Source organism: Gadus chalcogrammus, chromosome 22 (assembly GCF_026213295.1).
Source record: "Gadus chalcogrammus isolate NIFS_2021 chromosome 22, NIFS_Gcha_1.0, whole genome shotgun sequence".
NCBI lineage: Eukaryota > Metazoa > Chordata > Actinopteri > Gadiformes > Gadidae > Gadus > Gadus chalcogrammus.
The window spans coordinates 14,840,147-14,853,398 of record NC_079433.1 but is presented as its reverse complement, the minus strand read 5'-3'; positions in this window follow the sequence as shown (position 1 = coordinate 14,853,398).

Below are 13,252 nucleotides of genomic sequence, written 5' to 3'. Positions count from 1 at the left end.
AAGTACACTCACCCCCCCCCCCCCCCCCCCCCCCGCCACACACACACACACACACACAAAGTTATCTTATTCATACCTGGTCAGAGACGAAGAAATCTGATGACAGAGATGTGGGGAGAGGGAGAGAGGAAAGGAGAGGTAGAGAGGGAAGGGAGAGGGAGAGATGTGGGGAGAGGGAGAGAGGGAAGGGAGAGGTAGAGAGGAAGGTAGAGGGAGAGATGGAAGGGAGAGGGAGAGATGTGGGGAGAGGGGGAGAGGGAAGGGAGTGGGTGTGATGTGGGGAGAGGGAGAGATGGAAGGGAGAGGGAGGGTTGGAAGGGAGTGGGAGAAAGGAAGGGAGAGGTAGAGAGGGCGAGAGTCAAGGGAGGGATGGAAGGGAGGGGGAGGGGTAGCGACGGAAAGTTATGGAGAGGGAGGGCGGAGGAGAAGGTCATGTGTCAGAGTGACAGATTGGGGCTGGCGCTTTACCCCTTCATTCCCTTCTGCCTCTCACCTAGTGTCTCAGTCAGCGTTCCCCTGCCCCGTCTCCGATGACGACGATTCTCATCTTCAGATCAACACGGGTTCAGAGAACGGGGAGGGGGGAGGGGCTAAGCCATTTGAAGGAAGGTGGCAGACACCTGTCCTCATCCCCCCCCCCCCCCCCCCCCCCCTTCTTCACACATGTACACTTGGCCGCAAGAGCCCATCTCACCTCCCTCGTATGTACTGTTGAGAGGGACATTAGTAGAAGGACTGCTGCTCTATCTCCTTCCCTCGATGGGGGTCAGGGAGGGTTAGCCTTGCAGCGCTTAATCCCCCCCCACCACCTCCCCCTCTGCCTGCCTGCCCCACCCTAGCCAGGGGGAGAGATATAGAGATAGAGAGGGGATGAGAATAGATTGAGTGAGAGATGGAGAAAAGGACTAGAGGGCAAAGGGTAAAGAAAGAGCTGGAGGGGGGAGAGAGGGAGGGATGGAGGGAGGGGAGACGACGGAGAAAAGGAAGAATAAAATCAAAGTTGTTTGGAGAATGTGAAGGACGGAGGGTGTGGGCTTTATCCAGTGCGTGCCTGCAGGTGTTGCCTAGTAACAGAGACAAAATAGATTGGGGAGCCAGACACCACCGTTCCCTTTATCTTGTTTCTCATTGATCATGGCCAGTGCATGCACAAACACGCACACCGAGCATAAAGTCAACAACTGCAGAATCACAGTACACACACTGACACAGCACGCAAACCAAATAAACAAACCATGACAAGGCCATGACATGGACCAAAGAAATGTTAGGCCTTAATTGTGTATGTGTGTGTGTGTGTGTGTGTGTGTGTGTGTGTGTATGTGATAGACTAAAGGATAGAGAGCAAAAACAGGGGAAAGTGAGAAAGAGGAAACGTACGAGAGATAGATAGGCTGAGCAAATGTTTTAAGCCTGACTTGTTGCCATAGCATTTTCTGCGCTCTGACACATTCTCTGCTGCTGCAACAATATCCACAGCAAGAGGGCCTGCTGCTAGAAGCTGCATTCCCCAGTTCAATTCGTTTGTGAAGTCAGAATTCAGGGAATTCTTCCTAAAAGGGATTTATCGTCAATTGGAAGGAGAATGGCAGACAAGGCAGGAGATCGGGAGACCCTGGCGGAGGAGAGAGCTGAGCTGAGTAGGATGGTGGACGAAGGGAATGAGCAGGCAGACAAACAAGGAGGCAGTCAGGCAGGCAGGGCAGGCAGACAGCCAGGTAGGTAGGTAGATAGGTAGGTAGATGGATGGTGAATTGGTGATCCTGAGAAAAGGGTGACAAAGTTAAACTTAAGTATCAAGGTAGGTCAAATGTATTTTAGTACACAGTTCAAGGAGCCGGTACAATGACTCACAACCACTGTGGTTGAAAGAAAGATCAGGCGATGAGAAAAAGATCTGGTGCTGAGTGACCTGGATAGATACACTGCAGACGAGATGATAGCAGGTGTGTGACTTGGAACATACGAATGGGATGAACAGTAATCCGGGAGCCGGGAGAATGAATGCATTTCCATACACCAATGGCCACTGGAAAGGGCGCTTTACATGTGTTTTACTGTTTTACATGCTGTTTTAGCTTGCCAAGAATTTAGTCTTTTCCCAGGCTGATGTGAGCGTCAAAGCAGTACTTAACTGTACATTTGTCTGCAAGATGCATTGGCAATTCCTTGCCAACAAGCAAAAAGATGTAAGCAGCGAGCAAAGGACACAGCATGGCATATAGACGGCTACAATAAACGTACGTCACAGCCATAGTCCAATGTGCTGAGTGTAAGGTTAAGTTTCTCACCACAACCTTGCACTGTGAACTTGAAATAGGAGGACAGAAGCAGTAAGGCAATACACTCACCATGTCAGCTGTGTGAGTGGGGAGAGCGATCAAGTAGATCAAGTAAACAGAACCTCTTAAATGAACAAACACGTTGTTCTCTCCTTTCTATTCCTCTACATTTCCCACCCCCTCCCTTCGTCTCTCAGCCTTCCTCTGATTCATTTTAAGAACTTATTTTAAAATGATGCTGACTTGACATGCATTTCAAAACAATAGTCAAAGGTCTTTGCCGTTGTGCAGTCATGTGTTGTTGTTGAGAGGCTGTCTGCAGACCGTCATGATCACGTGACCTCCCACTTATGTGATCAGGATGCACATGTGCTCTAAATGGGAGGCACGTATAGGAAGACATGTATAGATTTTTTATTTTTTTTCTCTTATGAATCGTCTGATTTCCACTCCCGGACTGATTCTTGGTCACCTTTGCCACTTCTCTCTCACAATCTCACAAAAATATCTCACAATATTTTATAATATTTAGTTTTTTCTTCTATTTGCTACCTCATGTTTGTGATTCACTTGAGAAACAAATGACTGATGATGAAGCGTAGTCGTAATTCTCCGGTATCGTATTTTCGGGGCTAGGTAGGCTATGATCTGGCGGGTAGCAAAGGTTCAACACATGGTTTATTCAGAGACACAAGGTAAACAGACGAGCACTCTGGAGCTGGCTCATGAAGCATCTGCTGAATCCAGGTATAATCCAGTCTATTTTGGTGTTGGCGTAGTGGTAAATAAGCCTCGCATGGTGTTGTGTTGACTCTATTTGTACTAGCACAAGCGATCAGCACTGTTGTTATCACTACAACTATGTGGTCCAATGAGGTACTAAGGTTTGATTTGATATCATGTGGTCTAAATAAGGCATAGAATAATAAAATGAACATCACAGACTAAATTTTGCACCATCAAAACACTGTCTCTTGAAAGAATCTTCTTTGCCGATACAGAGAATGCTTGGGTTGGAGAACACACCTCACACACCTCCCACATTTTAATTCTGAAAATGAATTAATTTATCATAGTATTGTTATTCATTTGACCCCAGCTGTTCTAATGTTTGTATTTTGATGCCATTACCAATACATGTTTCAACAAATGTATTGGTTAAAACATTTGTTTCTTATTGTTGGTTAAAGTTTCTGTAATTAAATATAGTCCAATATGGAAATATGAACTGATTTCAATGTGCCTTCTGCAAATTGCCTGTGTGCCTGCTTCCATGACGACAATTATAGTCATATTCCACCTTTCTGAACTATAATAGTGTGCAAAATAGGTGAAGTGGAGAATGTCAACTAGCACTACTCTGTTCATGTACACACTGGGACCCAATGTTTGAGAAAGATACTAGAATAAAATGGATATCTATATTTGAATCAATCTCTAATTGGTTTTATTGATATCATGATAGGAACAATATACCACTATCAAATCAGCATACATCGTTTTTAACCTTTTACTGCAGACCTGGTACTACATCAGAGATCTCATGAAGGAGTTCAGAAGCGTAACGAAAACCTAATTGAAAATCGTCTTTCGCTAGGGTGAGTGTATGCTTTTAGTTTTCATGGAAGAGTGCTTCCAAGTCACTATACTTAGTAAACAAAAAAGAGAATGTTTTTAGCCTTGCCATCATCATATCATTAAACCATTAGGCCTCACCATACCATCAACCTCCAATAAACATATCTTAGACCTACATAGACCTATATCCAGTCTATGTATATCTAGTGTACACTTTTTGCCGTCCATCTTTTGTTCAATCCAATGGTGTGACATCATCTGAAAACAATATATATATATATATATATATATATATATATATATATATATACAAGGGCTGAGGGAAGCCTTGTTGCCATGGCCACATGAGTCATGCGTATTGTTCGCCCATTATCTTGACCAACTGTATTCATTTGGACCGAAAACGGCAAGCTTATCAATATGTTATGCTAATTAGCTAATATAGCTTATAGGTAGAGTTTGAATAAATAATGTTCTTTTATATTGTATAATATTTTCTATACCTTTTAGTTATAGGAACGGCATATTCAGCGCCTCATAAGTATAACCCTGAGACAGAAGTCGGGCACAGCGATTGATGTACCGATACCGGTCGAGGACCTGCACGTATGCGAACACATGCAGTCCACAGAGGTGAAACTGTGTCCGCGAGGTTATCGATGAGGCGCCTTTATCTGCGAAGGTTTGTGACAAGTAATCGGTGATTCGTTGTTCAGGGAATGGATGCATGGTTTTGTTTTGCTGGGCCTGAGAATAAAATGAATGCACCAAGCTAAATTAAAACACTTTTATTAAAAAAAGATATTTGGGTAACATCATTCTCAAATGGATTTGTTACATGTTGTAACCTAATTTCAATTTTGCATTCTCATAATACCATTTCCGGATTGGCTTGTGGGTAGATATTGATTTGGGTTCTGAAGTGCTTTAAAGGCCCCTTGTGTACACGTCAAAGTGACCCGGAGGTATCCCCGCAGCTCGCTCTGCCAAGATCTGAATCGTGGGGCATTAGCTGCGCCAATCAGGTGCTGGATAATATCTAAATATATGGCGACTGTAGATGTACAACTGTAGGTAAAACTCCCTTCTTAAAGCCCCATCCATTCACTCAAATAAGTTCCCTTTTCAACCTTTCTCAGTAATGACACAGTAATAACCTCAGTAATAACCTCATCTGCAGGGCGTAACTCCGCTGCTTGCAGATCTGGTTTCTGGCCCAGGCCCTGAGTGCTTATTCCCCCAGGAGTTCTGCTGTAACGTACTTAGACTGCTGGATCCAATATTACCCCAATACATCAATTCATTACCTTGCATACTGCACTTTATAAATATGGTTTTGTTTTACCTATGATTGTGTGTGGGTGTTTGTACGTGTGCCTGTGGCCATGGAGGCCCAGTGAAGGTGAGCCCCTTGAATACAATACAACCACATTGTCTAACAATAGAACACGTCAGGTGGTAATGTACTATGTCCCCTCATGGGTTTAATAAACACTCCATCCCGGCCCCGTGGTGACAGCTTGGGATTGACCCACTTACCTGAGATTAGTAGCTGGTTTCCCGCGCAGGCTCTGTGCTGCCTCCCCTCACACAGGCTGCTGAATCGACAGACACAAAGGTGATCAACCATATCAACTCGAAACTAAACCTTCCTCCCTTTAAAAACAGCATGAATTTTACTTAAAACTGTAATTAGGCCTTTGCCGATTATCTCCAAGCCCTGACTGTCGGTTAATGGACGCCTTATTGCCCATAAGGGTTTTACAGTACACGTGTGTGTGTGTGTGTGTGTGTGTGTGTGTGTGTGTGTGTGTGTGTGTGTGTGTGTGTGTGTGTGTGTGTGTGTGTGTGTGTGTGCGTGTGCGTGTGCGTGTGCGTGAGGTGGGTGGGACTTTGTTGATCCAACAACAAACAGAAACAACAACAGGGGTTGGTGAGCCAGAGATCACAATGGTTCTCTGGCCTCCGACCTCCCACTGCACACAAACTACCCTGACCCCCACATCAACCCTCTGTCTGTCTGTCCGTCTGTCTGTCTGTCCGTCTGTCCGTCTGTCCGTCTGTCTGTCTGTCTGTCTGTCTCTGTCTGTCTGTTTGTCTGTCTGTCTGTCTGTCTGTCTGTCTGTCTGTCTGTCTGTCTGTCTGTCTGTCTGTCTGTCTGTCTGTCTCCGTCCGCCTGGCTTTCTGCGAGTAGCAGAGACAAATACAGAGCGAGAGAGTGTACCACTACCTTAAGTAGGGTGACCAGACGTCCTCTTTTCCCCGTCAACAATCTTGCCCGGGGCGCAATTGGACGTAGGATCGCCACTGTCTGCAGCCATGCCTAAACGTAAATGTAAGTTCACGGACGAACTAAAGAAAAAAATACCCATGTTTTCGCCCCCCCCCCCCCCCCCCCGCGACGAAGTGTCCTCTTTTTCACAAACTCAAATCTGGTCACCCTACCTTAAGGATGACTAATCTTACATCGTGCAACCCACATAAAACAGAGACATGAGGCTTTTTTATTAAAGACCCTTTTTGTTGAGTCTTCTGGATCTGTCCCTCCTTGTTGCCAGCACCCTGTCCTGACAACACCAGGGTTATAGTTAATCATCTTACCCAATGATTTTCACCACAGCCTTAAGGGGCATTACCCATACACTGTCCCCTGCCTTTGGATAGACCAGGACTATCCTGAGGGAACTCCAACACACCTGCATTTAGATCCCACCCTAAGGTACCATTGAACTCACTGTTTCAGCTGGAATTCGAATAGCATGGGATTTTATGAAACACGTTTTGGACTGAGAGTTCTAGGAAGGAAGGGGGTGTTTAAAGTCCCAAGGCAACTTTTGGGATACTTTTTTAGTACCGTTGTTGTGAATGAGCGTTATAATGAGCAATGTTGTGTATAAAATGTGACACACACCGAAGCGTTATACTATAGATGGCCAAGAAGCCTAAGCCTCTCTCTGGCGCACTCATTAAAATCACCAACTGCTCCCCACACACACACACACACACACACAGACCATGGTGATGTACTGTAAGTGTCAGAGACGGGTAACACTCTCTCTGGCGCCGCAGTCAACAGCTGCCCAGACAGAGCTCTACACGTCCACACACAACTCCCAGCCTGTGTTCCCTGGTGCATATTAGTTTACTAACAGGCACTCTGACGTCACGGAGAGACGATCACATCCGTTCGAAGCAGATGGGAACGTCGCCTAATTTAATGCGGAGACCTGCAAAAACGTAGGATTTTAAAAAAAAATTCACTAAAATACGGTATTATTTGTGTCAATTGCCTGACTGGGGTCATCCATATATTTTCATATCGCTGTATAATGATGGCTAGGTGGCTAGGCTAATCGCCAGATAAGGTTTGCTGAAATTTGATTCCTCAATAAATAACGCATTGTTTTATGGACATTTTGAAAGCGGTGCTCATAGGCTTTAGGGACATCTTTTCGAAAGTTTTTATTCCACTTTAGAGTCCTGCTTTGTGGGTCTTTAAGGCCTCTGTGAATCCATTCCATTACTACATCCAAAGTTACTTTGAACACGTGCCCAGCGTCAGCTGCTCCGTCCTGGGATGATACAACCAATGGAATGAGGTTTTCTCACTTGAGAAAACCAACTGTGCTCTAGTCTTTCTGAATTAACAACATAATTAGCTCAGAATTCTGAGAAAAATAACTCTGAACTGTTTTTCTGAATGAATCAGATTCCTCCAAATAGTGTGATAAACTCCCCCCTGCATGGTGAGTAAGGTGGCCCATCACGGTGGGTAGGGTGCCCATCACCCTACCCAACACTCCACAGCGGGTTACAGGTAGGGGGGTTGATATAAGATATCTAAGGTATTAGTAACCATGTCAAATGACGCAATCAAACTGTTCGCTTGATCACATGTAACAGAAGAGATTGGATTTCAGATGCATCCTCTTATGTTCGTGAAGCCATATGGGTTCAACTGATCCTGGAGAAACGCCACGGTGACAAACACATCAGGACGGGCTTTCCGTCTGGACAACCCCAAAGTCCTGAGGTGCCTGCACAAAAGGGACAAACGAATAACAATACCATCCATCCATATTATTGGGTGGACGCCAGTATATCCGAACGACGGTACCAAACCTCATAAACCAAAATAAATTCAACATACTACATACAGACACACACACACACTCGCACACACACACACGCGCACACACGCACTATCGCACACACACACACACACACACACACACACACACACACACACACACACACACACACACACACACACACACACACACACACACACACGACACACACACACACACACACACACACACACACACACACACAGGTTCACATGCGCCTATCTTGTCACCCCACTTCGCTCCCACGCCTCCACACACACCACTTCCCCTGCTCCATGGATCTCAGAAAGAGGGAATGCATAATTTAATGGCATGGTGAGGCAATGGAAAACCACCCATGCATTATGTATGGAGTCCATACAATAATAAATAACCAATATCCATAGGATAATGAATAAACAAAATTTCCATCCCGCCTGTTCTACTTGAAATGTCCCAATGCCTGTAGCTCCCTCTCCAACCCCCCTCCTCGTCCCACCCTGCCCTGCAAAGCAAGAAAGGTCCCTACTTATACACTGTGTGCGCATGTGACACAGTGCGCAAACATCCTTGGCCCTTGACATTGCTGATGCATTCTGGGAGATATCACCATTGTGGCTGTGTGTGTGTGTGTGTGTGTGTGTGTGTGTGTGTGTGTGTGTGTGTGTGTGTGTGTGTGTGTGTGTGTGTGTGTGTGTGTGTGTGTGTGTGTATAATAATGTTATTTTATGTTGTATAATATTTTCTAGACCTTTTAGTTATAGGAACGGCATATTCAGCGCCTCATAAGTATAACCCTGAGCCAGAAGTCGGGCACAGCGATTGATGTACCGATACCGGTCGAGGACCTGCACAAATAGAAGAGTGTGGAGTTTCAAAAAAACGAATGTTATCTGATGAATGTAATGGCACGGTGGGATGTTCTCCTGCACAGAAATAGAAAGCACTAATCCAGCTTGTGACCCAACAGACATCCATACTGTGAGGTATTTTGTTTTGAAGTTGTTCTCAATGGCCTCAATAAGGTGGTGCTGCTTTGCTTCTTTGTTTTTTTTGCATTAATGTATGCCTTGCATTGTGCTTTTGGCCTTAATTCTACTGGATGAGGAATGGACCAGGGGATACTATGCTGAGTGTCCTCTAGCTCTATTGATCCTCCTCTGTGTGTGTGAGAGTGTTTTGGTGAGTCAGTGTCCAGGTAACCTTTGGGGAATCACATTCTGTTGTCTGGCAGTTTAATAATGAATGTTTTGGGCTGTTTAGCTTTCTCTCGAATTTCAAGTATCAGTGTGCACAAACATTCACGTGCATTCCTGTGTGTGCTTTATCTGAGGTCGGCTGCTTGGACTCCTCAGGAAATTACACAAATTTTCCTAAATGTCTACAGGTTATTAAGCGTGCCGTTATCCAATCCTCCCATCTGTCACTCTCTTTCGCTGTGTCCTACTCTCTGTCTCTCATGTCGTTTGTTGGGATCCACGCTCTGTTTCTTCCTTCATGAGCGGTGCTATTGTCAGGTCAGCGTCTCACTCCAAGATGGCTGGCGTGATTGTATGCTTAATCCAATGTGTGTGCATGTGTTCAGTCTCTGCACTGTACAGCTAGTCTCATTCATGCATTATTCACCGTCAAGAAACAGATTTGTCTGTTTTAAAGGTATTGTTTGGTGCAGTGGAGGCAGACAGCTTTGATACGCTGGCTGGATTCTAACGACCCTATGATCCGATACGGTTTAGTGCATCAGTCACCTTTAGGCTCCTCTTTAATGTCCAGAGAGAGAGAGAGCGGGGTGAGAGATGGCGTTTGGGAAAGAGAGATAGTGGGGAAGAGAGCGACAGAGAGAGGAACATAATAACCTTGGCAATGCTACCCTTCAAATGTTTTTTTTGGTTTGCAGTTGAATATCGGCCTCTTTATCTCTCCCATTTGCCCCCTGCATAGACACACACTATACTTCTTTAAAGCACAAGCACGCGCACACACACACATTGCACACACACATTTACACACACACATTTACACACACACACACACACACACACACACACACACACACACACACACACACACACACACACACACACACACACACACACACACACACACACACAAACACCAGGGACAATGTCAGGGGCGAAAGGAACACAGGAACAGTGTGTTCCAGCTCAGACGCTCTGTGATAAAGACCTATTAGTGAAGAGGCCGGGGGATTAGACTGCTCACCAAGGATGCTTGGGTCAACTAGAGGAGCTCAGACAGACAGGCCGCACAGACGGCATCCCAAGAGTATGTTTGACCATTAACATTGATAGCATTCAAATGTATTACATCCACTGATATAGTTACCCAGGTGTGTGCTATTCAGTGTCTGCAAAGTGTCAACAAAAGAAAACACAACTTCCAAGTCTGCAGGGTTTGAATAAGCTGTAGCTTTTATTGCACATTCCTGTTTGGTCTTGCAACGACCTCTCGTCTTTTTTATTTTCTTTGAAATCCATGATCTTGGTCTTGTCCGAAACCCTTTGTGTTGTTATCTGGGGGGGGGGGGGGGGGGGGGGGCTTGGGCCTGTGTGGGGGGTGATAGGAACCGATAAAACCAGGTCACAGGTCAGACCCTGGTGGGTGTAATTAAAGCAACACAGAGGTTGTACTGGGACTGAGATCATGAGACCAGTAAGGGGCGGGGCACACCTCCGCTTCAGCCCATTGGAGGGTGATGATGTCAATCAGGGGACATATTTCTGGAACGATTTCATAATCCTACTATTGTGTCTATTATGTGTTGCTTTCCATATTCAATAGACAGCAACCTTAATAGAAAGTTTGGTGTGTAGTCCCCAAGATGTGGACACAACTCCCTGCCAGAACACTGACGCCTGGGCTATCATTCATAGTTTTGTTTCCTTCAGTTATTTTTTCGTTTCTATTTCTTCTTCGGTGACAATCCCTGCGACATGCTTTGAAAATCTTCATTTTGGCAAACCACAAATAAATTAAAACACAAACATTCATAAAACACAAGGTGACATATTCAGGACACTTAGAGAGGAGAAAAGAAGGTACGTACAGAACAGATAAAAGAAGAGGGAAGAAGAGAAGCGTTTGCTGTTGAATTTTGTTTGTCCGTTTTTTCTTGCTTTTCTTGAAAAAAAAGATCGAGCTAGCTACTACACTCACATATCACATGCAGATATATTACAACATAACCTGTTTAGTGTCTTTAAACTACCCATCTAAACTAGATCACAAAATGATTCTCTTGAGACCAGCAACACACTCAAGTTTTTCAGATATTTTGTCATATAATAATTCATTTTTAAATGGTCTCCTTTCGCTCGTAGGCCAAGAGAACACAATACAACCAACCCTGAAATGAAGCGCCAAGTTAATAGAGGACAAACACACATGACCACATACCAGATGGTGCTATGTTTCTCTTTTCTTTTTTTTAACAAAGAGGGCGTGTACCACACACACACACACACACACACACACACACACACACACACACACACACACACACACACACACACACACACACACACACACACACACACACACACACACACACACACACACACACACACAGAAACACACACATACAGGCATTTTGGACAGTTCTGGCTTTGGATTGGCTAATGTTGAAAACTGATAGCAGCCAAAGCCAATCAGGAAGTACCATTGGAACAGCGTGTTTGTTTCAGGGGGCATACAGCGATGCAGGGGGCCTCTGTCGTGATTTAGTCGCTCCCCTGCTGCCATGGGAGAGGGGAGTGACAAATGTCACTCTTCCCTCTCCCTCTCCTTCCTCGAAAGGAGCTCTGCAGAAATGTCAGGCCAATTAGCAGCTTCCTCTTTGACATTTGACTGACTTGCAGTAGTAGCTGAGGTAAACAACACACACACACACACACACGCGCACGCACACACACACGCGCGCGCACACAGATGGGGGAGCAGGAGGGTTCTGCACATGCCGTGCCGCTACTGGGACGGAACAGATTGATATCGGTGCTTAATGGCTGTAGATGTAAATACAACCGACACCACAGCCACATTGATTAAGCACCGCCCCCCGCCCCCCCCCCACCCTGTCTGGAGACCCCTGAAGCCGGTCTCCAGAGGTACTCCTGCGTGCGTGTGGGCCGGTGCCTGCAGCAGGTGCACCGTGTGCGATCAGTGATGCAACCCGCTGAGCATTGCGTGTTTGTGTGGTATATCCCCATGTATGTATGTGTGTGTGTCTACATGGTGGGCATCCCTGCTTGCGTGTGTTCATCTAGGCGTGTGTGTGTGTGTGTGTGTGTATGTGGTTGTTAGCCCGAGACGCACAGACATGACATAACAAGACAGAAAAACAGCCATTTCTGCAAGCACTTGTCGTCATCCACGGTAAATAATCTTTTCTTTTTGTTAAAGGGTTGTCTCCCTAGCTGTCTCACACACACACACACACACACACACACACACACACACACACACACACACACACACACACACACACACACACACACACACACACACACAGACAGCCACACACACAAACATGCGTACACAAACACGGGCGCTGAAGCCTAGCCATCAGCTGTACCATCTGGTATATAAATCATGGGAATAACATTTCTCCTTCCTCTCCTACACACACATTAATATGAGAGGAAAGAGAGAATAGGAAATAGAGAGAGAGAGAGAGAGAGAGAGAGAGAGAGAGAGAGAGAGAGAGCGAGAGAGAGAGAGAGAGAGAGAGAGAGAGAGAGAGAGAGAGAGAGAGAGAGAGGGAGAGAGAGAGAGCAGGGATTGACAGACATTCTCTGCATATAGCAATGTGTGACTCTTTCTCAATGAGAAATCGATATTTAACTACCAAACAGTGAGCTCTAAATATAGCCACAAAAGAGATGGAGCGCAACGAAACAAGAGAGTGAGAGAGAGAGAGAGAGAGAGAGAGAGAGAGAGAGAGAGAGAGAGAGAGAGAGAGAGCACAGCTCCATAGGAATTACAATCATCATGTTGCATTGAAGTGTGAACAACGGCCCGGTCAAAATGAAGTAGAGAAAGGAGGGGGAGGGAGGGGGGGGGGGGCAGATGAGAGCGTAAAATCACTAGTGCACTTGCCCATCTATTAAATACTCACAACATTATTTATATGCAAATGTGACCAGAACAAGTAGCACGACGACAGGAAGTGATGTCGCCTGAGTGCTCTGTGCATTGTGGGTGGGGGGGGAGGGAGAGGGGGGGGAGAAAAAGATGGCGGAGCAATTTCTTTCATTCAATTGTCTT